The sequence below is a fragment of the Pseudorca crassidens genome, chromosome 19 (assembly GCF_039906515.1).
Source record: "Pseudorca crassidens isolate mPseCra1 chromosome 19, mPseCra1.hap1, whole genome shotgun sequence".
NCBI lineage: Eukaryota > Metazoa > Chordata > Mammalia > Artiodactyla > Delphinidae > Pseudorca > Pseudorca crassidens.
In genome coordinates, this window is record NC_090314.1 from 26,723,933 (window position 1) to 26,744,352 (window position 20,420).

A 20,420-nucleotide genomic window follows, 5' to 3' on the forward strand; every position below is an offset into this window, starting at 1 on the left:
ACTGAGGTGAGGTGACATGAGGGAGGTGAGGTGAGGTGAGGGAAGTGAAGGGGGTGAGGTGAGGGAGGTGAGGTGAGTGGAGAGGTGAGGTGTGGGTGATGAGGTGAGGGAGGTAGAGAGGTGAGGTAGTTGAGGTGAGGCAAGTGATGTGAGGGAGGTGAAGGAGGGGAGGGGAGGGAGATTAGGTGAGGGAGGTGATGTGAGGAGAGGGAGGTGAGTTAAGAGTTGAGAAGGAGGTGATGTGAGGGAGGTGAGGTGAGTTGAGGGAAGAGAGGTGACTTGAGGATGGTGAGGTGAGTGAGGTGAGGGAGGTTATGTGAGGAACGTGATGTGAGGGATGTGAGGTTACGGAGGTGAGGTGAGGTGAGGGAGGAGATGTGTGGTGTGGCAGGTGAGGGAGGAGAGGTGAGGGAGATGCGGTGAGGTGAGGGAGGTGAGGTGATGTGAGGGAGTTAATGTGAGTTGTGGGAGTGGTTGGAGTTGAGGTGAAGGAGGTGAGGGATGTTAGGTGAGAGAGGTGAGGGAGGTGAGGTGAGGGACATGAGGCTAGGGAGGTGAGTTGAGTGAGGTGTTGGAGGTGAGGTGAGGGAGGTTAGGTGAAGGATATGATGGAGGGGAGATGAGGAAGGGGAGGTGAGTGAAGGAGGAGATGTGAGGTGAGGGAGGTGAGGTGAGGGAGGTGATATGAGGAGAGGGAGGTGAGGTAAGGGATGTGAGGGACGTGAGGTGTGGTGGGTGAGGTGAGGATAGGGAGATGAGGAGATGTGTGGGAGGTGACAGAGTTTAGGTGAGTGAGGTGAGGTGAGGTGAGCGAGGTGAGGTGAGGTGAGGGAGGTGAGAGAGGTGATGTTAAGGATGTGAGGTGACGTGAGGAATGTGAAGGAGTTGAGGTGAGGTAGGTGAGGTGAAGTTTGGCAGGTGAGGTGTGGGAGGTGAGGGAGGTGAGGTGAGGGAGATGAGAGAGGTGAGGTGAGTGAGGTGAGGTGAGGTGAGGTAGGTGAGGAGAAGTGTGGGAGGTGAGGGAGTTGAGGTGTGTGAGGAAAGGTGAGATGAGGGAGGTGAGGTGCTGTGAGGGACGTGAGGTGAGGTGAGGGAGCTGAGGTGAGATAAGGGAGGTGAAGGAGTTTGGTGAGGGTGGAGAAGTGAGGGAGGTTAGGATGGTGTGGAGACGGAAATGAGGTGAGGTGAGGGAGGTGAGGTGAGGTGTGGGAGGTGAGGTTAGTGATGTGAGGGAGGTGAGGTGAGGGAGGTAATGTGAGAGATGTGAGGGAGGTGTGGTGAGCGATGTGATGTGAGGGAGGTGAGGTAACGTGAGGGAGGTGAGGTGAGGTGAGGGAGGTTATGTGAGTGGGTTGAGGGAGGGAGGTGAGGTTAGGGAGGGAGGGAGGTGAGAACAAGGAGGTGAGGTAAAGGAGGTGAGGTGATGTGAGGGAGGTGAGGTGAGGGTGGTGAAGGTGGTGAAGAGTGGGAGATGAAGTGAGGAAGTTGAGTTGAGGTAATGTAGGTGAGTTGAAGTAGGTTGGGGGATGAGGTGAGAGAAGTGAGGTGAGGGAGGTGAGGTGAGTTGAGGTATGGGAGGAGAGGTGAGGTGAGATGAGGTAGGTGAGTTGTGAGGGAGGTGACATCAGGTACGTGGTGTAGGTGAGTGGAGGGAGGTGAGGGAGGTGAGGGGATGGAGGTGAGTGAGTTGATGGAGGTGAGGAGAGGTGTGGGAGGTGAGCTGAAGAATGTGAAGTAGGTGAAGTGAGGGAAGTGAGGGAGGTAAGATGAGGGAGGTGAAGTGAGGTTAGGGAGGTGTTGAGAGGTGTGGGAGGTGAGGAAGGTGAGGTGAGGGAGATGAGGTGAGGTGAGGGAGGTGAGGTGATGTGAGGGAGTTGAGGTGAGGTGAGGGAAGTGAGGTGAGGGAAGTGAAGGATATGAGGGAGGTGAGGTGAAAGAAGTGAGGTGAGGCTATGTGAGAAATGTGAGGTGAGGTGAGGGAAGTGAGGGAAATTAGGTGAGGGAGGTGAGAGATTTGAGGTGAGAGAGGTGAGGGATGTGAGGTGAGGGAGGTCAGGGAGGTGAGGTAAGGTGAGGTGAAGGAGGTGAGGTGATGGAACTGAGGTGAGATTACGGAGGTGAGGTGTGTGAGGTGAGGTGAGGTATCTGAGGAAGGTGAGATGATTTAGGTGAGGGAGGTGAGGTGAGTGAGGTAAGGTACGTGATGCGAGAGAAGTGAGGTGAAGGGAGGGAGGATAGGTGATGTGAAGCTGTTGAGGGAGGTGAGGTGAGGAATGTGAGGTGAGGTTAAGGAGGTGAGGAGAGGTGTGGGAGATAACAAGGGAGAGGTGAGTGTGCTGAGGTGAGGTGAGGGAGGTGAGGTGACGTGAGGGATGTGAGGTCAGGTGAGGGAGGTGAGGGGGGTGAGGTGACGGAGGTGAGGTGAGGGAGGTGATGTGAGGTGAGGGAGGTGATGGTTTGTGAGGGAGTTGAGGTGAGGTGAGGGAAGTGAGGGAAATGTGGTGTGGGAGGTGAGGGTGGTGAGTGGAGAGAGGCGAGGAGGGGAAGATTATGTGAGGGAGGTGAGGGGAGCGAGGTGAGTTGAGGGAGGTGAGGTGAGATGACGGAGGTGAGGTGAGGGATGTGAGGGAGGTGAAGACACCTGTTGGAGGTTAGGAGTCATGAGGGAGGTGAGGTTAAGGAGGTGTGGTGAAGTGAGGTGAGGGAGGAGAGTTGAGGAAGTTGAGGGAGGTAAGTTGAGAGAAGTGAGGTAAGGTGATGTAAGTGAGGGGTGGAGAGGTTTGGGAGGTGAGGGAGTTGAGGTGACGGAGGTGAGGGGACGTGAGAGATGTGAGGGGATGTGAGGGAGTTGAGGTGAGGTGAGGGAGGTGAGTGAGGTAGTCAGGGACGTGAGTGACGTGAGGTGAGAGAGGTAAGGGAGGTGTGGTGAGGGTGGTGAGGGAGGTGAGTGGAGGGAGCTGAGGGAGGTGAGGTGAGGGAGGTGAGGAACGTGAGATGAGGAACATGAGTTGAGGGAGGTGAGTAGAAGGAGATGTGGGAGGTGAGGTAAGTGAGGTGAGGGAGGTGAGGTGAAGGAGGTGAGTTGAGGGAGGTGAGGGAGGTGAGGTGACGTAGGTGAGGTGAGTTGAGTTAGGTGAGGTGGGGTATGGGAGGTGAGAGAGGTGAGGTGTGGGGGCATAGCGAACTGAGGTGAGGGAGGTGAGGTGAGGTGATGGAGGTGAGGAGAAGAGTGGAAGGTGAAGGAGTTGAGGTGAGTGAGGTAAGGTGAGATGAGGGAGGTGAAGTGCTGTGAAGGACTTGATGTGAGGTGACGGAGGTGAAGTGAGGAAGTTGCGGTGAGAGAGGAGAGGGAGTTGAGACGAGGGAGGTGATGGAGTTGAATGGAAGTAGGTGAGGGAAGGGAGGTTAGGGAGGTAAGGTGAGGTGAGGGAGGTGATAAAAGGGAGGTGAGGTGAGGGAAGTCAGGTGAGATGAGGTTGGAGAGGTAAGTTTAGTGAGGTGAGGTGACGGAGGTTAGGGAAGAGAGGTGAGGGAGGTGATATGTGGCAGATGAGGAAAGTGAGGTTAGGGAGGTGATGTGAGGGAGGTGAAGTGAGGTTGATGGGGTGAGGAAGGTGAGTTGAGGTGATGCAGGTGAGTTGAGGTAGGTTACAGTGATGACGTGAGAGAGGTGAGGAGAGGGAGCTGAGGTGAGTTGGGGTGCGGGAGGAGATGTGAGGTGAGGTGCGGTAGGTGAGTTCTGAAGGAGGTGAGGTGAGGTACATGAGTTACGTGAGTTGAGGGATGTGAGGGGATGGAGGTGAGATGAGTTGATGGAGGTGAGGAGAGGTGTGGGAGGTGAGGTGAAGTGACGGAGATGAGGTGATGTGAGGTAGTTGAACTGAGGTGAGGGAAGTGAGGGAAATGAGGTGAGAGAGGTGAATGAGGTGAGTGGAGGGAGGTGAGGTGAAGGAGGTGAGGTGAGGTGATATGAGCGAGGTGAGGTGACGTGAGGGAAGTGAGGGAAATGAGGTGAGGGAGGTGAAGGTCGTGAGTGGAGGGAGGTGAGGGATGTGAGGTGAGGGAGGTGAGGTGAGGGAAGTGAGGGAAATGAGGTGAGGGAGGTGAGTGAGTTGAGGTGAGTGAGGTAAAGGTGAGGTGAGAGTGGTGAAGTGAGAGAGGTAAGGGAGGTGAGGTGGGGAAGGTTATGTGAGGGAGGTGAAGTGAGGGAGGTGAGGTGAGTGATGTGAGGTGAGATGAGGGAGGTGTGCTGACGGAGGTGAGGACACGTGTTGGAGGTTAGGAGTCATTAGGGAGGTGAGGAAGGTGAGGTGAAGTGGCTGTGGTGAGGTGAGTTGAGGGACTGAGGGTGGTAAGTTGAGCGAAATGAGGGGAGGTGATGTAAGTGAGGGGTGGAGAGGTTTGGGAGGTGAGGGAGTTGAGGTGAGGGAGATGAGGTGACCTGAGTGAGGTGAGGTAATGTGAGGGAGTTGAGGTGAGTTGAGGGAGATGTTTGAGGTAATGTCAGGGAGGTCAGTGACGTGAGATGAGAGAGGTAGGGGAGGTATGGTGAGGGAGGTGAGTGGAGGGATCTGAGGGAGGTGAGTTGAGGGAGGTGTGGGAGGTAAGATGAGGAATATGAGTTTAGGGATGTGAGGGAGGTGAGTAGGGGGAGATGTGGGAGGTGAGGGGAGGGAGGTGAGGGATTTGACGTGAGGGAGGTGACGTAAGGGAGGTGAGGGAGGTGAGGTGAAGGAGGTGAGTTGAGGTAGGTTAGGGTGATTTGGTGAGAGAGGTGAGGTGAGGGAGGTGAGGTGAGTTGAGGTACGGGAGGAGGGGTGAGGTGAGGTAGGTGAGTTGTGAGGGAGGTGAGGTGAGGTACGTGATGTAGGTGAATGGAGGGCAGTGAGGAAGGTGAGGGGATGGAGGTGAGGTGAGTTGATATAGGTGAGGAGAGGTGTGGGAGGTGAGCTGAAGTATGTGAGGGAGGTGAGGTGAGGGAAGTGAGGGAGGTAAGTTGAGGGAGGTGAAGTGAATTTAGGAAGGTGGTGAGAGGTGTGGGAGGTGAGGAAAGTGAGGTGAGGTAGGTTAAGTGAAGTGAGGGAGATGAGGTGATGTGAGGGAGGTGAGGGAAATGAGGTGAGGGATGTGAGGTGAGGTGAGGTGATGTGAGGGAAGTGAGGGAAATGAGGTGAGGGATGTGAGGTGAGGTGAGGGAAGGGAGGTGAGGGAGGTGAGGTGATGTGAGGTGAAGGAGGTGACTTTTGAGGGAGCTGACTTGAGGTTCATGAGGTAGGTGAGGTGAGGGAGTTGAGGGAAGTGAGGGGCTGGAGGTGAGTTGAGTTAATGTGTGTGAGGTGAGGTGTGGGAGTTGAGGTGAAGGACGTGAGGGAGGTGATGTGAGGCAGGTAAGTTGAGGGATGTGAACTGAGTTTAGGGAGGTGATGAGAGGTGTGGGATGTGAGGAACGTGAGGTGAAAGAGGTGAGGTGAGGGAGGTGATGGTTTGTGAGGAATTTGAGGTGAGATGAGGGAAATGAGGTGAGGGAGGTGAGGGTGGAGAGTGGAAGGAGGTGAGGGTTGTGAGGTGAGTGAGGTGAGGTGAGGGAAGTGAGGGAAATGAGGTGAGGGAGGTGAGTGTGTTGAGGTGAGAGAGGTAAAGGTGAGGTGCGAGAGGTGAAGTGAGAGAGGTGAGGGAGGTGAGGTGGGGAAGGTTATGTGAGGGAGGTGAGGAAGGTGAAGTGAGGGAGGTGAGGTGAGATGAGGGAGGTGAGGTGAGGGAGGTGAGGGAGGTAAGGACACGTGATGGAGGTTATGAGTTGTGAGGGAGGTGAGGTGAAAGTGGTGTGGTGAGGTGAGGTGAGGTAGGAGAGTTGAGGGAGTTGAGGGAGGTAAGTTGAGGGCAGTGAAGTGAGGTGATGTAAGTGAGGGGTGGAGAGGTTTGGGAGGTGAGGGAGTTGAGGAGAGGGAGGTGAGGTGATGTGAGGGAGGTGAGATGATGTGAGGGTTTTGAGGTGAGGTGAGGGAGGTGAGTGAGGTAAAGTCAGGGAGGGGAGCGACGTGAGGTGAGAGAAGTAAGGGAGGTGTGGTGAGGGAGGTGACGGAGGTGAGTGGAGGGAGCTGAGGGAGGTGAGGTGAGGGAGGTGAGGGATGTGAGATGAGGAATCTGTGTTGAGGGAGGTGAGGGAAGTGAGTAGAGGGAGATGTGGGAGGTTAGTGGAGGGAGGAGAGGGATTTGAGGTGAGGGAGGTCAGGTAAGGTAAGTGAGGGAGGTGAGGTGAAGGAGGTGAGGTGAAGGAGGTGAGGTGAGGGAGGTGAGGGAGTTGAGGTGATGTAGGTGAGGTGAGGTGAGGGAGGTGAGGTGAGGTGTGGGAGGTGAGAGAGTGTAAGTGTGGGAGCTTAGGTAAGTGAGGTGAGGGAGTTGAATGGAAGTAGTTGAGGGAGGTGAGGTGAGGAGAAAAGTGGGAGGTGAGGGATTTGAATTGAGTGAGGTAAGGTGAGATGAGTGAGGTGAGGTGCTGTGAGGGACATGAGGTGATGTGACGGAGGTAAGGTGAGGTGAGGGGGTTGAGGTGAGAGAGGTGAGGGAGTTGAGATGAGGGAGGTGAGAGAGTTGAATGGAAGTAGGTGAGGGAAGTGAGTTTAGGGAGGTAAGGTGAGGTAATGGAGGTGATATAAGGGAGGTGAGGGATGTGAGGTGAGGGACATGAGGTGAGGATGATGATGGAGGTGAAGTGAGGGAGGTGAGGGAGGTGAGGTGAGGGAGGTGAGGGAGGTGAGGTGAGGGAAGTCAGGTGAGATGAGGTTGGAGAGGTGAGTTCAGCGAGGTGAGGTGATGGAGGTGAGGGACGTGATGTGAGTTACGTGATATGTGGCAGATGAGGAAAGTGAGGTTAGGGAGGTGATGTGAGGGAGGTGTAGGAGGTGAAGTGAGGGAGATGAGGTGAGGAAGGTGAGGTGAGGTGATGCAGGTGAGTTGAGGTAGGTTACGGTGATGATGTGAGGGAGGTGAGTTGAGGGAGCTGAGGTGAGTTGAGTTGTGGGAGGAGATGTGAGTTGAGGTGTGGTAGTTGAGTTGTGAGGGAGTTGAGGTGAGGTACGAGAGGTAGGTGAGGGGATAGAGGTGTGATGAGTTGATGGAGGTGAGCAGAGTTGTGGGAGGTGAGGAAGGTGAGGAGAGGGAGGTGAGATGAGGTGAGGGAGGTGAGTTGATGTGAGGGAGTTGAGCTGAGGTGAGGGCAGTACGTGAGGTGAGTGGAGGGAGGTGAGGGAAGTGAGGTGACAGAGGTGAGGGATGTCAGGTGAGGGAGGTGAGGTGAGGGAGGTGAAGGGGATGAGGTGAGGGACATGAGATGAGGAAAGTGAGTTGAGGGAGGTGAGGGGAGTGAGTAGAGGGAGATGTGGGAGATGAGTGGAAGGAGGTGAGGGATTTGAGGTGAGGGAGGTTAGGTAAGGGAGGTTAGGTAAGGGAGGTGAGGTGAAGGAGGTGAGGTGAGAGAGGTGAGGAGGTGAGGTGAAGGAGATGAGGTGAGGCAGATGAAGGAGTTGAGGTGACGTAGGTGAGGTGAGGTGAGGGAGGTGAGGTGAGGTGTGGGAGCTTAGGGAAGTGAGGTGAGGGAGGTGAGGTGAAGGAGGTGAGGTGAGGGAGGTGAGGGAGTTGAGGTGAGTGAGGTAAGGTGAGATGAGGGAGGTGAGATGCTGTGAGGGACGTGAGGTGAGGTGACGGAGGTGAGGGAGTTGAGGTGATAGAGGAGAGGGAGTTGAGATGAGGGAGGTGTGGGAGTTGAATGGAAGTGGGTGAGGGAAGGGAGGTTAGGGAGGCAAGGTGAGGTGAGGGAGGTGATATAAGGGAGGTGAGGGATGTGAGGTGAGGGACATGAAGTGAGGGTGATTATGGAGATGAAGTGAGGGAGGTGAGGGAGGTGAGGTTACGGAGGTGAGGGAGGTGAGGTGAGGGAAGTCACGTGAGATGAGGTTGGAGAGGTGTGTTGAGGGAGCTGAGGTGAGTTGAGGTGCGGGAGGAGATGTGAGGTGAGGTGCGGTCAGTGAGTTGTGAGGGAGGTGAGGTGAGGGATGTGAGGGGATGGAGGTGAGACGAGTTGATGGAGGTGAGCAGAGGTGTGGGAGGTGAGGAATGTGAAGAGAGGGAGGTGAGGTGAGGTGAGGGAGGTGAGTTGACGTCAGGGAGTTGAGCTGAGATGAGGGAGGTAAAGGAGGTGAGTGGAGGGAGGTGAGGGAAGTGAGGTGAGGGAGGTGAGGTGAGTGATATGAGGGAGGTGAGGTGACGTGAGGGAGGTGATGTAAATGAGGTGAGGAAGGTGAGGGAATTGAGGTGACAGAGGTGAGGGATGTCAGTTGAGGGTGGTGAGGTGAGGGATGTGATATATGGCAGGTGAGGAAAGTGAGGTGAGGTAGGTGAGGTGAGGGAGGTGCGGTTAGGCTAGGGAGATGAGGAGAGGTGTGCGAGGTGATGGAGGTGAAGTGAGGTGAGGAAGATGAGGTGAGGGATGTGAGGTGAGGTAGGTGAGGTGAGGTTAGGGAGGTGAGGAGAGGTATGGCAGGGGACGGAGGTGAATTGAGAGAGGTGAGGTGAGATGAGGTAGGTGAGTTGTGAGGGAGGTGAGGTGAGGTACGTGATGTAGGTGAATGGAGGGCAGTGAGGAAGGTAAGAGGATGGAGGTGAGGTGAGTGGATGGAGGTGAGGAGAGGTGTGGGAGGTGAGCTGAAGGATGTGAGGGAGGTGAGGTGAGCGAAGTGAGGGAAATGAGTTGAGGGAAGTGAAAGAGATGAGGGAGGTGAGGTGAGGGAGGTGAGATGATGTGAGGTGAGGGAGGTGAGGTGAGGTGAGGGAAGTGAGGGAAATGAGGTGAGGGAGGTGAGAGTTGAGGTGAGACAGGTGAGGGATGTGAGGTGAGGTAGTTGAGGGAGGTGAGGTGAGGGAGGTGAGGTGAGGTGAGGGAGGTGAGGTGAGGTGAGGGAGGTGAGGTGAGGAGAGGGAGGTGATTTGAGGGACGTGAGGGGATTTAGGTGAGGGAGGTGAGGTGAGCGAGGTGAGGTAGGTGATGCAAGAGAAGTGAGGTGAGGTGAGGGGGGATAGGTGAGGCGAAGGAGGTGACGGATATGAGGTGAGGGATATGAGGTGAGGTGAGGGAGGTGAAGTGAGGTGAGGGAGGTGATGTGAGGTGAGGGAAGAGAGTTGAGGAAGGTGAGGTAGGAAAGGTGAGGTGAGCTGAGTGTGGTGACATGATCTGAGGGAGTTGAGTTGAGGTGAGGGAGGTGAGGTGAGGTGAGGAAGATGAGGTGAGGGAGTTGAGGGATGTGAGTTAAGGTAAGTGACGGAGGTGAGGTGAGGGATGTGAGGGATGTGAGATGAGTTGATGGAGGTGAGGGAGTTGAGGTGAGAGAGGAGAAGGAGATGAGATGAGGGAGGTGAGGGATTTGAAAGGAAATAGGGGAGGGAAGGAATTTGAAGGAGGAGATATAAGGGAGGAGAGGGATGTGAGGTGAGGGACATGAAGTGAGGGAGATGAGGGAGGTGAGGTGAGGGAGGTGATGGAGGTGAGGTGAGGGAAGTCAGGTGAGGTGAGTTTGGAGAGGTGAGTTGAGCGAGGTGAGGTGATGGATGTGAGGGATGTCAGGTGAGGGAGGTGATATTTGGCAGGTGAGGAAAGTGAGGTGAGGTAGTTGAGGTGACGGAGGTGAGGTGAGGTGAGGGAGGTGAGGTGAGGGAGGTGAGGTTAGGCTAGGGAGGTGAGGAGATGTGCGGGAGGTGATGGAGGTGAAGTGAGGGTGGTGAGGTGAGTTGAGGGCGGTGAGGTGATGTTAGGGCTCTGAGGTGAGATGAGGGCTTGAGGGAGGGGAGGTGAGGGTGGAGAAGTGAGGGAGGAGAGGACGGTGAGGTGAAAGAAGTGAGGTGAGGTGTGGGAAGTGAGGTGAGTGATGTGATGGAGGTGAGATGAGGGAGGTAATGTGAGGGACGTGAGGGAGGTTAGGTGAGGGAGGTGAGATGAGTTGAGGTACGGGACGAGAGGTGAGGTGAGGAGAGGTAAGTGACTTGCGAGGGAGGTGAGGTGAGGTACATGAAGTGGGTGAGGTGACGGATGTGAGGGAGATGAAGGGATGGAGGTGAGGTGAGTTGGTGCATGTGAGGTGAGGTGTGGGAGGTGAGGTGAAGGAGGTGAGGGAGGTGATGTGACAGAGGTAAGTTGAGAGATGTGAACTGAGTTTAGGGAGGAGAAGAGAGGTGTGGGATGTGAGGAAGGTGAGGTTAAAGAGGTGAGGTGAGGGAGGTGATGGTTTGTGAGGGAGTTGAGTTGAGGTGAGGGAAGTGAGGGAAATGAGGTGAGGGAGGTGAGTGAGTTGAGGTGAGTGAGGTAAAGGTGAGGTGAGAGTGGTGAAGTGAGAGAGGTGAGGGAGGTGAGGTGGGAAGGTTATGTGAGGGAGGTGAGGGAGGTGAAGTGAGGGAGGTTAGGTGAGGGAGGTGAGGTGAGGGAGGTGAGGTAAGATGAGGGAGGTGAGAGGAGGGAGGTGAGGACACGTGTTGGAGGTTAGGAGTCATTAGGGAGGTGAGGTGAAGTGGCTGTGGTGAGGTGAGTTGAGGGAGGAGAGTTGAGGTATTTGAGGGAGGTAAGTTGAGGGAAGTGAGGGGAGGTGATGTAAGTGATGGGTGGAGAGGTTTGGGAGGTGAGGCAGTTGAGGTGAGGGAGGTGAGGTGACCTGAGGGAGGTGAGGGTATGTGAGGGCGTTGAGGTGAGGTGAGGGAGATGTGTGCGCTAATGTCAGGGAGGTGAGTGACGTGAGGTGAGAGAGGTAAGGGAGGTATGGTGAGGGAGGTGAGGGAGGTGACTGGAGGGAGCAGAGGGAGGTGAGGTGAGGGAGGTGAGGGATGTAAGATGAGGAACATGGGTTGAGTGATGTGAGGGAGGTGAGTAGAGGGAGATGTGGGAGGTGAGGGGAGGGAGGTGAGGGAGGTGAGGTGAAGGAGGTGAGTTGAGATAGGTAAGGGTGATTAGGTGAGAGGGGTGAGGTGAGGGTGTTGAGGTGAGTTGAGGTACAGGAGGAGGGGTGAGGTGAGATGAGGTAGGTGAGTTTTGAGGGAGGTAAGGTGAGGTATGTGATGTAGGTGAATGGAGGGCATTGAGGGAGGTGAGGGGATGGAGGTGAGGTGAGTTGATGGAGGTGAGGAGAGATGTGGGAGGTGAGCTGAAGGATGTGAGGGAGGTGAGGTGAGGGAAGAGAGTGAGGTAAGTTGAGGGAGGTGAAGTGAGTTTAGGGAGGTGATGAGAGGTGTGAGATGTGAGGAAGGTGAGGTGAGGTAGGTGAGGAAAGGTGAGGGAGGTGAGGAGATATGAGGGAGTTGAGGTGATGTGAGGGAAGTGAGGGAAATGAGGTGAGGGAAGTGAAGGGTGAGGGAGGTGAGGTGAAGGAGCTGAGGGAGGTGAGGTGAGGATAGGGTTTTGAGGTGAGGAGGTGAGGTGAGTTATGTGAGGGTGGTGAGGTGATTTATGTGAGTGAGGTGAGGTGAGTGAGGTGAGGTAGGTGATACGACAGAAGTGAGGTGAGGTGAGGGGGAACAGGTGAGGTGAAGGAGGTGACAGAGTTGAGGTGAGGGATGTGAGGTGAGGTTTGGTAGGTGAGGAGAGGTGTGGGAGATAACGGAGGAGAGGTGAGTGAGGTGAAGTGAGGTGAGGGAGATGAGGTGACGTGAGGGATGTGAGGTGAGATGAGGGAGGTGAGGGTTGAGGTGAGGGTGGTGAAGGAGGTGAGGTGAGGGAGGTGATGTGAGGTGAGAGAGGTGATGTGAAGTGAGGGAGGAGAGTTGAGGCAGGTGAGGGAGGTAAGGTGAGGGTGGTGAGGTGAGCTGAGTGTGGTGAGGTGATCTGAGGGAGTTTAGGTGAGGTGAGGGAGGTGAGGGAGTTGAGGTGAGGGAGGTGAGGTGATGTGAAGGATATGAGGTGAGGTGAGGGTGGTGAGGGGGATGAGGAGAGGAAGGTGAGGTGAGGGAGGTGATGTGAGGTGAGGGAGGTTATGTGAGGTGTGGGAGGAGCATTGAGGAAGGTGAGGGAGGTAAGGTGTGGGTGGTGAGGTGATTTAGGTGAGGGAGGTGAGGTGAGTGAGGTGAGGAAGTTGATGCGAGAGAAGTGAGGTGAGATGAGGGAGGACAGGTGAGGTGAAGGAGGTGATGGAATTGAGGTGAGGGATGTGAGGTGAGGTTAGGTAAGTGAGGAGAGGTAGGTTAGGGTGATGAGGTTAGGGACTTGAGGTGAGAGAGATGAGGTGAGTTGAGGTATGGGAGGAGAGGTGAGGTGAGGTGAGGTAGGTGACTTGTGAGGGAGGAGAGGTGTGGTTCATGAGGTAGGTGAAGTGAAGGAAGTGAGGGAGGTGAGGGGTTGGAGGTGAGGTGAATTGATGCGTGTGAGGTGAGGTGTGGGAGGTGAGGTGCAGGAGGTGAGGGAGGTGATGTGATGGAGGTAAGTTGAGGGATGTTAACTGAGTTTAGGGAGGTGATGTGAGGTGTGGGATGTGAGGAAGGTGAATTGAAAGAGGTGAGGTGAGGGAGGTGATGGCTTGTGAGGGAGTTGAGGTGAGGTGAGGGAAGTAAGGGAGATGAGGTGAGGGAGGTGAGTGAGTTGAAGTGAGACAGGTAAAGGTGAGGTGAGAGTGGTGAGGTTAGAGAGGTGAGGGAGGTGAGGTGGGGAAGGTTATGTGAGGGAGGTGAGGGAGGTGAGGGAGGTGTAGTGAGAGAAGTGAGGTGAAGGAGGTGAGATGAGAGAGGTGAGGTGAGATGAGGGAGGTGAGGTGAGGGAGGTGAGGACATGTGTTGGAGGTTAGGAGTCATGAGGGAGGTGAGGGAGGTGAGGTGAAGGAGGTGTGGTGAGGTGAGGGAGGAGAGTTGAGGAAGTTGAGGGAGGTAAGTTGAGGGAAGTGAGGTGAGGGTGAGGAAGTGAGGTGATGTAAGTGAGGGGAGGAGAGATTTGGGAGGTGAGGGATTTGAGGTGAGGGAGGTGAGGTGACGTGAGGGAGGCAAGGTGCTGTGTGGGGCATGAGGTGAGGTGATGGAGGTGAGGTAAGGTGAGCGAGTTGAGGTGAGAGAGGAGAGGGAGTTGAGATGGGGGAGGTGAGGGAGTATAATGGAAGTAGGTGAGGGAAGGGAGTTTAGGGAGGTAAGGTGAGGTGAGGGAGGTGATATAAGGGAGGTGAGGGATGTGAGGTGAGGGACATGAAGTGAGGGAGATGAGGGAGGTGAGGTGAGGTTGGTGAGGGAGGTGAGGTGAGGGAAGTGAGGGTGATGAGGTGAGGGAAGTCAGGTGTGGTGAGCTTGGAGAGGTGAGTTGAGTGAGGTGAGGTGATGGATGTGAGGGAAGTCAGGTGTGGGAGGTGATATGTGGCAGGTGAAGAAAGTGAGGTGAGGAAGGGGAGGTGACGGAGGTGAGGAGAGGTGAGGGAGGTGAGGTGAGGGAGGTGAGGTGAGTTGAGAGCGGTGAGGTGATGTTAGGGTGCTGGGGTGAGATGAGGGTGGTGAGGGAGGGGAGGTGAGGGTGGAGAAGTGAAAGAGGTGAGGAAGGTGAGGTGACAGAAGTGAGGTGAGGTGTGGGAAGTGAGGTGAGTGATGTGATGGAGGTGAGAGAGGGAGGTAATGTGAGGTACGTGAGGGAGGTGCGATGTGAGGTAAGGGAGGTGAGGTAACGTGAGGGAGGTGAGGTGAGGTGAGGGAGGCCAAGTGAGTGTATTGAGGGAGGGATGGTGGTGAGGTGAGGGAGGGAGGGAGGATAGAAGAGGGAGGTGAGGTAAGGGAGGTGAGGTGACGTGAGGGAGATGTGGTGAGGGATGTGAAGGAGATGAGGTGAGGGAGATGACATGAAGAAGGTGAGGTGAGGTGATGCAGGTGAGTTCAGGTAGGTTAGGGTGATTAGGTGAGAGAGGTGAGGTGAGGGAGGTGAGGGAGGTGAGGGGATGGAGGTGAGGTGACTTGATGGGTGTGAGGTGAGGTATGGGAGGTGAGGTGAAGGAGGTGAGGAAGGTGATGTGAGGGAGGTAATTTGAGGGATGAGAACTGAGTTTAGGGAGGTGATGAGAGGTGTGGGATGTGAGGAAGTTGAGGTGAAAGAGGTGAGGTGAGGGAGGTGATGGTTTGTGAGGGAGTTGTGGTGAGGTGAGGGAAGTGAGTGAAATGAGGTGTGGGAGGTGAGGGTGGTGAGTGGAGGGAGGTGAGGGATGTGAGGTGAGGGAGGTGAGGTGAGGGAAGTGAGGGAAATGAGGTTAGGGAGGTGTGTGAGTTGAGGTGAGAGAGGTAAAGGTGAGGTGAGGGAGGTGAGGTGGGGAAGGTTATGTGAGGGAGGTGAGGGAAGTGAGGGGAGGGAGGTGAGGTGAGGGAGGGGAAGTGAGATGTGTAATGTGAGATGATGGATGTGAGGGAGGTAAGGACACATGTTGGAGGTTAAGAGTCATGAGGGAGGTGAGGGAGGTGAGGTGAAGGAGGTGTGGTGAGGTCATGTGAGGGAGGAGAGTTGAGGGAGTTGAGGGAGGTAAGTTGAGGGAAGTGAGGTGAGGTGATGTAAGGGAGGGGTGGAGAGGTCTGGGAGGTGAGGGAGTTGAGGTGAGGGAGGTGAGGTGATGTGAGGGAGTTGAGGTGAGGTGAGGGAGGTGAGTGAGGTAAAGTCAGGGAGGTGAGTGATGTGAGGTGAGAGAGGTAAGGGAGGTGTGGTGTGGGAGGTGAGGGAGGTTAGTGGAGGGAGCTGAGAGAGGTGAGGTGAGGGATTTGAGGTGAGGGAGGTGAGGGTGGTGAGATGAGGACCATGAGTTGAGGGAAGTGAGGGAGGTGAGTAGAGGGATATGTGGGAGGTGAGGGGAGGGAAGTGAGTGATTTGAGGTGAGGGAGGTGAGGTAAAGGAGATGAGGGAGGTGAGGTGAAGGAGGAGAGGTGAGGGAGGTGAGGGCGGTGAGGTGATGTAGGTGAGGTGAGTTGATGTAGGTGAGGTGAGGTGTGGGAGGTGAGAGAGGTGAGGTGTGGGGTTTTTGCGAAGTGAGGTGAGGGACGTGAGGTGAGGTGAGGGAGGTGAGGAGAAGAGTGGGAGGTGAGGAAGTTGAGGTGAGTGAAGTAAGGGTGAGATGAGGGAGGTGAAGTGCTGTGAGTGACGTGAGGTGAGGTGACGGAAAGTGATGTGAGGTGAGGGAGTTGAGGTGAGAGAGGAGAGGGAGTTGAGATGTGGGAGGTGAGGGAGTTGAATGGAAGTAGGTGAGGGAAGGGAGGTGAGGGAGATAAGGTGAGGTGAGGGAAGTCAGGACACGTGTTGGAGGTTAGGAGTCATGAGGGAGGTGAGGGAGGTGAGGTGAGGGACATGAAATGAGGGAGATGAGGGAGGTGAGATGAGGGAGGTTAGGGAGGTGAGGTGAGGGAATTCAGGTAAGAGGTGGTTGTAGAGGTGAGTTGAGCGAGGTGAGGTGACGGAGGTGAGGTACGTGAGGTGAGGGAGGTGATATGTGGCAGATGGGGAAAGTGGGGTGAGAGAGGTGATGTGAGGGAGATGAAGGAGGTGAAGTGAGGGAGATGAGGTGAGGAAGGTGAGGTGAGGTGATGCAGGTGAGTTGAGGCAGGTTACGGTGATGACGTGAGGGAGTTGAGGTGATGGAGCTGAGGTAAGTTGAGGTGCAAGAGGAGATGTGAGGTGAGGTGCGGTAGGTGAGTTGTGAGGGAGGTGAGGTGAGGTACGTGAGGTAGGTGAGGTGAGGGATGTGAGTGGATGGAGGTGAGATGTGTTGATGGAGGTGAGGAGAGGTGTGGGAGGTGAGGAAGGTGAGGAGAGGGAGGTGAGGTGAGGTGAGAGAGGTGAGTTGATGTGAGGGAGTTGAGCTGAGGTGAGGGAAGTGAGGGAAATGCGGTGTGGGAAGTGAAGGAGGTGAGTGGAGGAAGGTGAGGAGGTGAGGTGAGGGAGGTGTGGTGAGGTGATATGAGGGAGGTGAGGTGACGTGCGGGAAGTGAGGGAAATGATGTGAGGGGCGTGAGGGAGTTGAGGTGAGAGAGGTGAGGGATGTCAGGTGAGGGAGGTGAGATGAGGGAGGTGAGTTGAGGTGAGTGAGGTGAGGTGAGGGAGGTGAGGGAGGTGATGCGAGAGAAGTGAGGTGAGGTGACGGGGGACAGGTGAGGTAAGGGAGGTGATGCAGTTGAGGAGAGGAATGTGAGGTGGGGTTTGGTAGGTGAGGAGAGGTGTGGGAGATAATGGGGGAGAGGTGAATGAGGTGAGGTGAGGTGAGGGAGGTGAGGTGAGGGACCTGAGTTGAGGTTAGGGAGGTGAAGGGAGTGAGGTGAGGGATGTGAGATGAGTGAGTTGAGGTGAGGTGAGTGTGATTAGGTGAGAGAATTAGGGAGGTGAGGGAGATGAGGTGAGGGAAGTGATGTGAGGGAGGTGAAGAATGGGAGCAGAGGGAGGGGAGGTGAGGGAGGTGAGGTGAGGACAGGGATGTGATTTCAGTGAGGAGAGGGAGGTGATATGAGGAAGTTGAGTTGAGTTGAGGGAAGAGAGGTGATGTGACGGAGGTGAGGTGAAAGAGGAGATGGAGGTGAGGTGAGGAAGGTGATGTGAGGGAGGTGAGGTGAGGGAGGTGATGTGATGGAAGTGAGGGAGGTGAGGACACGTGTTGGAGGTGAGGAGACGTGAGGGAGGTGAGGGAGGTGAGGTGACAGAGGTGACGTGAGGTGAGGGAGGTGAGGTGAGGGAGGTGAGGGAAGTTAGGTGAGGGAAATCAGGTGAGGTGAGGTTGGAGAAGTGAGGTGAGCGAAGTGAGGGGACAGACGTGAGGGACGTGAGTTGAGGGAGGTGATATATGGCAGGTGAGGAAAGTGAGGTGAGGGAGGTGAGGTGAGGAATGTGAGGTGAGATAGGTGAGGTGAGGTTACTGAGGCGAGGAGAGATGTGGCAGGTGACGGAGGTGAATTAGAGAGGTGAGGTGAGTTGAGGGACGTGAGGTGATATTAGGGAGTTAAGAAGAGATGAGGGACCTGAAGGAGGTTAGTTGAGGGTGGAGAAGTGACAGAGGTGAGGACGGTGAGGAGACGGAAGTGAGGTGAGGTGAGGGAGGTGAGGTGAGGTCTGGAAGGTGAGGTTAGTGATGTGAGGGAGGTGAGGTGAGGGACGATAGGGAGGTGAGCTGAGTGATGTGAGGTGAGGGAGGTGAGGTAACGTGAGGGAGGTGAGGTGAGGTGAGGGAGGTTAGGAGAGTAGGTTGAGGGAGGGAGGGAGTTGAGCTGAGGTAGGGAGGGAGGTGAGAATAGGGAGGTGAGTTAAGGGAGGTGGGGTGATGTGTGGGTGGTGACGTGAGGGAGGTGAAGGTTGTGAAGAGAGGGAGATGAGGTGTGGAAGTTGAGGTGAGGGGATGCAGGTGAGTTGAGGTAGGTAAGGGTGATTAGGTGAGAGAGGTGAGGTGAGGGAGGTGAGGTGAGTTGAAGTACGGTAGTAGAGGTGAGGTGAGGTCAGGTAGGTGAGTTGAGAGGGAGGTGAGGTGAGGGAGGTGATGGAGGTGTGGACACGTGTTGGAGGTTAGGAGTCACGAAGGATGTGAGGGAGGTGAGGTGAAGGAGGTGTGGAGAGGTGAGATGAGGGAGGAGAGTTGAGGGATTTGAGGGAGGTAAGTTGAGGGAAGTGAGGTGAGGTGATGTAAGTGAGGGGTGGAGAGGTTTGGGAGGTGAGGGAGTTGAGGTGAGGTAGGTGTGGTGACGTGAGGGATGTGAGGTGATGTGAGGGAGTTGAGGTCAGGTGAGGGACGTGAGTGAGGTAAAGTTAGGGAGGTGAGTGATGTGAGGCGAGAGAGGTAAGGGAGGTGTGGTGAGGGAGGTGAGGGAGGTGAGTAGAGGGAGATGTGGGAGGTGAGGGGAGGGAGGGGAGGGATTTGAGGTGAGGGAGGTGAGGTAAGGGAGGTGAGGTGACGTAGGTGAGGTGAGGTGTGAGAGGTGAGGTGAGGTGTGGGAGGTGAGAGAGGTGAGGTGTGGGAGCTTAGCAAAGTGAGGTGAGGGAGGTGAGGGTGGTGAGGTGAGGGATGTGAGATGAGGTGAGGGAGGAGAGGAGAAGAGTTGGAGGTGAGGGAGTTGAGGTGAGTGAGGTAAGGTGAGATGAGGAAGGTGAGGTGCTGTGATGGATGTGAGGTGAGGTTAAGATGGTGAGGTGAGGTGAGGGAGTTGAAGTGAGAGAGGAGAGGGAGTTGAGATGAGGGAGGTGTGGGAGTTGAATGGAAGTAAGTGAGGGGAGGGAGGTGAGGGAGGTAAGGTGAGGTGAGGGATTGAGGACACGTGTTGGAGGTTAGGAGTCGTGAGGGAGGTGAGGGAGGTGAGGTGAAGGAGGTGTGGTGAGGTGAGGTGAGGGAGGAGTGTTGAGGGAGTTGAGGGAAGTAAGTTGAGGGAAGTGAGGTGAGGTGATGTAAGTGAGGGGTGGAGAGGTTAGGGAGGAGAGGGAGTTGAGGTGAGGGAGGTGAGGTGATGTGAGGGAGGTGAGGTGATGTGAGGGAGTTGAGGTGAGGTGAGGGGGTTGAGTGAGGTAAAGTCAGGGAGGTGAGGGACGTTAGGTGAGAGAGGTCAGGGAAGTGTGGTGAGGAAGGTGAGAGTGGTGAGTGGAGGGAGCTGAGGGAGGTGAGGTGAGGGAGGTGAGGGACGTGAGATGAGGAACATGAGTTGAGGGAGGTGAGTAGGGGGAGATGTGGGAAGTGAGGGGAGGGGGGTGAGGGATTTGAGGTGGGGAGGTTAGTAAGGGAGGTGAGGGAGGTGAGTTGAAGGAGGTGAGGTGAGGGAGGTGAGGGAGATGAGGTGACGTAGGTGAGGAGAGGTGAGGGAGGTGAGGTGAAGTGTGGGAGGTGAGAGAGGTGAGGTGTGGGAGCTTAGTGAAGTGAGGTGAGGGAGGTGAGGTAGGTGACGGAGGTGAAAGGGGTGAGGTGAGGGAGGTGAGATGAGGGAGCTGAGGTGAAGTGAGGGTGGAGAGGTGAGGTGAGTGTGATGTGGTGAGGGAAGTAGGGAGGTGAGTGAGGTGACGTGAGGGAGGTGAAGAAAGGGAGCGAAGGGCTGGGATGTGAGGGTGGTGAGGTGAGTACAGGGAGGTGAGGTGAGTGAGGAGGGGGAGGTTATATGAGGGAATTGAGGAGAGTTGAGGGAAGAGAGGTGATGTGACGGAGGTGAGGTGAAAGAGGTGAGGTAGGTGAGGTGAGGAAAGTGATGTGAGTGAGGTGAGAGAGGTGAGCTGAGGGAGGTGAGGTGAGGGAGGTGAGGTGAGGTGAGTGAGGTGAGGTGATGGAAATGAGGGAGGTGAGGACACATGTTGGATATGAGGAGACGTGTGGGAGATGAGAGAGGTGAGGTGAGGGAGTTGAAGTAACGTGACGGAGGTGAGGTGAGGTGAGGGAGGTTAGGTGAATGGGTTGAGGGAGGGAGGGAGTTGAGAACAGGGAGGTGAATTAAGAGAGGTGAGGTGACGTGAGTGAGGTGAGGTGAGGGAGGTGAAGGTTGTGAAGAGAGGGAGATGAAGTGAGGAAGATGAGGTGAGGTGATGCAGGTGACTTGATGTAGGTTAGCGTGATTAGGTGAGAGAGGTGATATGAGGGAGGTGAGGTGAGTTGAGGTACGGGAGGAAAGGTGAGGTCAGTTGAGGTAGGTGAGTTGTGAGGGAGGTGAGGTGAGGTATGTGATGTAGGTGAATGGAGGGCAGTGAGGGAAGTGAGGGGATGGAGGTGAGGTGAGCTGATGGAGGTGAGGAGAGGTGTGGGAGGTGAGCTGAAGGATATGATGGAGGTGAGTGGAGGGAAGTGAGGGAGGTAAGCTGAGGGAGGTGAAATGAGTTTAGGGAGGTGGTGAGAGGTGTGGGAGGTGAGGAAGTTGAGGTGAGGTAGGTGAGGTGAGGTGAGGGAGGAGAGGTGATGTGAGGGAGTTGAGGTGAGCGAAGTGAGGGAAATGAGGTGAGGGAAGTGAAAGTGATGAGGGAGGTGAGGTGAGGGAGGTGAGGTGATGTGAGGTGAGGGAGGTGAGGTGAGCGAGGTGAAGTAGGTGATGCGAGACAAGTGAGGTGAGGTGAGGGGGGACAGGTGAGGTGAAGGGGGTGACGGAGGTGAGGGATGCGATGTGAGGTTAGGTATGTGAGGAGAGGTGTGGGAGATAACGTAGGAGAGGTGAGTGAGGTGAGGTGAGCTGAGTGTGGTGAGGTGATCTGAGGGAGTTGAGGTGAGGTGAGGGAGGTGAGGTGAGGGAGGTTAGGTGAGCTGAGGGAGTTGAGGTGATGTGGGGGAGGTGAGGTTAAGTGAGGGAGATGAGGTGAGGGAGGTGAGGGACGTGAGTTAAGGTATGTGAGGGAGGTGAGGTGAGGTATGTGAGGGATGTGTGATGAGGTGATGGAGGTGAGGTGAGGGAGGTGAGGTGAGGTATGTGAGGGAGGTGAGGTGATTTGGGTGAGGTAGGTGATGCGAGAGAAGTGA